The sequence below is a fragment of the Callithrix jacchus genome, chromosome 11 (assembly GCF_049354715.1).
Source record: "Callithrix jacchus isolate 240 chromosome 11, calJac240_pri, whole genome shotgun sequence".
In the NCBI taxonomy this organism is placed as follows: domain Eukaryota; kingdom Metazoa; phylum Chordata; class Mammalia; order Primates; family Cebidae; genus Callithrix; species Callithrix jacchus.
In genome coordinates, this window is record NC_133512.1 from 118,025,233 (window position 1) to 118,030,451 (window position 5,219).

Sequence of the window (5,219 nt, forward strand, 5' to 3'; positions counted from 1 at the left end):
TATGGTGGCTAGCACCTGTAATTCCAGCACTTTGGGAGGCTGGGATGGGCAGATCACCTAAGGTCAGGAGTTCAAGACCAGCCTGACCAACATGGTGAAACCCTGTCTCTACTAAAAATACAAAAATTAGCTGGGTATGGTGGCACAGCGTCTATAATCCCAGCTACTAGGCAGGCTGAGACAGGAGAATCGCTTGAACCGGGAAGGTAGAAGTTGCAGTGAGCCAAGATTGAGCCACTGCACTCCAGCCTGGGCAACAGAGTGAGACTCCATCTTGAAAAAACAAAACAAAACAAAAATGATGAGGATACTGGAGTACAGTGAGAAGACAGAAACTGAGACACAGGCACAGAGGGAAGATGGCCATGTGAAGAGGAAGGTTGAGTCTGCATTTATGCTGCCGCAAGCCAAGAAATGCCCCGATACCAGAAGCTGAAGAGGACAAGGAAGGACCCTCCCCTGGAGGCTTCGGGGCAGCATGGCCCGGTCCACACCTCCATTTCAGACTTCTGGCCTCCAAAACTGTGAAACAATAAATATCTGTTGTTTTAAGCGATCTACTTTGTGGCACTTTGTGATGGGAGCTCTAGGAAACGAAGAGAGTGCCTGAGCTGGATCTAATCGGCTGTGCCCAGGGGACCCAGCCTTAGAGGACAAACATGGCTCCTCAAGACTCACTCCTGTGGCTTGAGGGGTGGGCACTAGTTTCCAGAGAAGAGAGAATCATTGCAAGTTGGGCAGATACACGGAAAAGCTGTCCACTCTAGCTTCCTAGAGCTAGGACAACATGATATTCTGGTTTTCCTGTTTGTTTTACTTTAAAATCTCAGCTCTCTTATTCTTCTGGAATGCTCTGCAGTGCACAGTGTGAGGTAGGAAGCCGGTCCTTATTTTCCACACTGCAATGATTCATTTGTCTAATAACATTTATTAGTGATTATGATTACAGCTTCCTCTCAACACTGTGTTGCTTCTTGTTTATTGGACAGTGAGCACCAATGTTCAAAATTATTTCTGGAATCCCTTTGCTATTTCCATTCATTTGATTGATTTTCCAGGTTCCTGGTACAGTAATGAGAAGACTCAGGAGGCTTAATTTCCAACTTGAGTTCTAAACCATGGATACTCCTTACTTTATTCCCGCCCCTAAGTGCTTTATCTATGATGATTTGAAATATCTAATTACTCTTATTTTTAGGGGTGGGGTGTGGGTGTTTACAAAATAAAACAGAACTCTGCTGGTGGTGGAAGAAACTATGCTGCTCGCTGTTCTTTTTTTTTTTTTTGTGAAAAGTCTCTCTCTGTTGCCCAGGCTAGAGTGCAATGGGACAATCACAGCTCTCTGCAGCCTTGACACCCATCTCCCCACCTCCCACCCCCACCCACCCCCACGCTCAAGTGATCCTCCCCATTTTAGCTTCTGAAGTAGCTGGGACAGATCCAGGAGGCCAGATGTCAAGAGACAGTAGAGGCCAATGTGTCACCACACCTGGCTAATTTTTACTTTTTGTATAGATAGGGTCTCCCTTTGTTGCCCAGGTTGGTCCCAAATTCCTGGGCTCAAGTGATCCTCCTGCCTTGGCCTCCCAAAGTGCCAGGATTACAGGCATGAGCCACTGCACCTGGCCTGCTCTCCTTTTTGAATCTGGTCTCTGGCCCTGTTAACATATCTGGTCTTTAGGAAGAGAATTAGTCAGAAAATAGCAAAGGCTGCATATTAAACTTCATAATAAATACGTGCCTGGTGCATAGTAAGCACTCGATAGATGTTAGGTAATTATCAGAACAAAGGCCAGAGAACACCTACCTCAAACTCTTGCCAGTATCCAAGATCAGCTCATTCCCAAATGCCTGCACCTGAAGGCTGGAAAGGGATGGATGAGCTAAATCACGCCACCCCAAAAATGTCCATGTCCTAATCCCTAGAACCGATGGGTATCTTTCCTCACATGGTAAAAGGGACTTTGTAAATGTGGTTACATGGAAAATCTTCATGGGGGAAGGGCATCCTGGGTAATCTAGGTGGGCCTATACAATCACCAGGGTCCTGCCGGAGGGCAGTAGGAGAGTCAGAGAAAAAGGGGATGTGATGACAGAAGTTGGAGGAAGAGACCACCCAAAATATGCATGTGGCCTCTGGGAGCAGGAAAAGATGGATTCTCTCCTAAAGCCCCCGAGGAGGAAAACAGCCCTGCTCCATCCTTGATCTTAGTTTAGGGAGACTCATTTTGGACTTCTTACTTCCAGAATGGTAAGATAAATTTGTGTTGCTTTAAACCACTAAATCTGTGGTAATTTTTTTTGAGAGTCTCAAAAAAAAAAAAAAAAAAAAGACAGAGTCTCACTCTGTTGCCCAGGCTGGAGTACAGTGGCACAATCTCGGCTCACTGCAACCTCCGCCTCTGGGGTTCAAGGGATTCTCCTGCCTCAGCCTCCCGAGTAGCTGGGATTACAGGCACGCGCCACCACACCTGGCTAATTTTGTATTTTTTAGTAGAGACAGGGTTTCACCATGTTGACCAGAGGCTGGTCTCAAACTCCTAACCTCAGGTGATCCTCCCACCTTGGCCTCCCAAAGTGCTGGGATTATAGGGATGAGCCACCACACCCAGTCAAATGTGTGGTAATTTATAACAGTAGCAATAAAAAACATAGAGGAAGAAATCAGAATTTCACTGAACATTCTGCAAAATTTGCTCTTCTGCACACAAGTCCTTGTTTAACTGCAGGGCTTGAGGCCCACAGAACTTAGTGGCACCCTTCTTGCTGTGCCACCCTGCCAGGTTTTCACCATCCTTCAGGCCTTTCCCTCCACCTGTGTATACTCAGCCTGATTTCTGCTGTCCCCAAGAATCTCCTTTCATTCAACCACCTTTGCAGCCTGTATTTGATTACCTATTCTAAAGTAGTGGCATCAGAGGCGTTTGAACCAGAGCAACTCCATCTTAAATAGGGGCAGGGTAAATAAGGCTGACACCTACTGGACTGCATTCCCAGGAGGTTAAGGTATTCTAAGTCACAGGATGAGATAGGAGGTCGGCACAAGATACAGCTCATAAAGATCCTGCTGACAAAACAGTTTGCAGTAAAGAAGCCAGCTAAAACCCACTAGAACCAAGATGGCAATGAGAGTGACCTTTGGTAGTCCTTACTGCTATACTCCTACCAGCGCAACGACAGTTTACAAATGCCATGGTAACATTAGGAAGTTACCTCATACGATCTAAAAAGGTGAGGCATGAATAATCCATCCCTTGTTCAGCATGTCATCAAAAAATGGCCATAAAAATGGGCAATCAGAGCCCTTGGGGCTGCTGTCTGTGGAGGAGCCATTCTTTATTCCTTTATTTTCTTAATAAACTTGCTTTCACTTTACTCTCTATAAACTTGCCCTGAATATTTCTTCTTCTCTTTTTTTTGAGATGGAGTATCTCTCTTGTTGCCCAGGCTGGAGTGCAATGTCGCGATCTCGGCTCACCATAAGCTCTGCCTCCTGAGTTCAATCGATTCTCCTGTCTCAGCCTCCTGAGTAGCTAGGATTATAGGCATGTGCCACCTCACCCGGCTAATTTTGTATTTTTAGTAGAGACAGGGTTTCTACATGTTGATCGGTCAGGCTGGTCTTAAACTCCCGGCCTCAGGTGATCTGCCCACCTCGGCTTCCCAAAGTGCTGAGACTACAGGCATAAACCACCGCACCCGGCCTTGCCCTGAATTCTTTCTTGTATGAGATACAAGAACCCTCTCTTGGGGTCTGGACTGGGACTCTGTCTGGTAAGAGCGGTGTTAATCCCTTACACTTGGGGTGAGGGTTACTAGAAATAGGTAGAAATTCAAGGAGCAAACATGAAATATAAAACTTTGGGCATTTTCTTCCCCAGCATCAGACCGAAGAGAAAGCAAGCTAGGGACTGAGAATCAGGGACACTGGCAATCTGGAATCCGGCTAGGAACCCTGAGCTTCACTACACTGAACATTTGCTCTGTGCATTATAAAGTCTGGGGCATGGGCAGAAGACCCCAGCCTTTTAGTCCAGACCCAGGAGGCTAGTCACTGAGAGACAGCAGAGGCCATGGTAGAAGTGTAGTTCGGATTCTTAAAAATCCGGATTTGAATCCTCACACTGAGCGCCACGGTTCCTGGTCTCTTACTTCCTCCAAGAGGCCCCAAACGGACCCCGCTGCAGGCTGAGCCGCTGAACCCAGAGGGCGCATCATTCCAACCCCTGACCCAAGACATCGACTTCTGAGTCCGTGTCACTTAGAGAAGTTTCTAAAGCGCACGTCTCTGGCACTAAGCAAGAAAGGCAAGTTGGCAAGAAAGGGTGCTTTAAAACTCTCCTCTCCCAGAATAAAAGGCCCTTACTTTTTATTCTAGATGATTTTATTTTTTTCTTTCCGTCTGTTACTAGTTGGAAGCTAAACACTGGCCGGGGCCCCAGGCAGCTGCTGGAAAGGCGCCCTCTCAGGAGCAAAAGGCTGGCTTAGGAGACATTGGGGGCAGGGAGCGAACTCACGGCTCTTTGTCCCCCCAGCGGTTCTGCGAGGCTTTCCCCCCGCGAGGCCGAGCCCGGGGTTTGAGCGCCCGATAGCGAGGTGCGGCTGGGAGACTCCGGGAACGCTCGCTTGGCAAGCGGCTCGCACAGCTCCTAGCTCTTCCCGGACAGGGGAAGCAGGCGCGGGCCGGGGCCGCCGCGGGGGCGGGGACCACCCACGGAGCCCAGAGCCCCGCCCCGGACGCGCCCGCCCTGCCTGCCTCGCGGGCTCCTCCGGGCGCCACCGCGCCGAGCGTCCTCGGAATCCTCCCTACAGCAAGCTGGGGGAGAAGGGCATGGAGGTCCCAGGGCGGGTGAAGAGAGGGCCTTCTTCTTCATCCTCCTCCCGGCCCCAGCGGAGTGCTCATTTCCCTCCTCCCCATTCCCCTCTTGTTTTGGGTGACAAATTAATTTTAATCCATTTTAATTCGAAAAAAACACATCAGGTTTTGGAATAAAATGATGCTGTTCCTAGATTGGAGCTGGGAACTCTTTCGACCTAATTTAGAGCAGAGGGCGAGGCGGTGGGAGGGTGCAGTGCATCGCAGAAGGAGACGCGCGTGTGGCAGGCAGTAAGGCAGAGATGTGTGGCGTTTAGGAGAGTCTCCAGTGCCCTCCGGGAGGCAGGGCCCTTCTAACCCTCCCCTTCCAGTTGCCAGAATGGAAAATTCGTGGAGTCCGGCG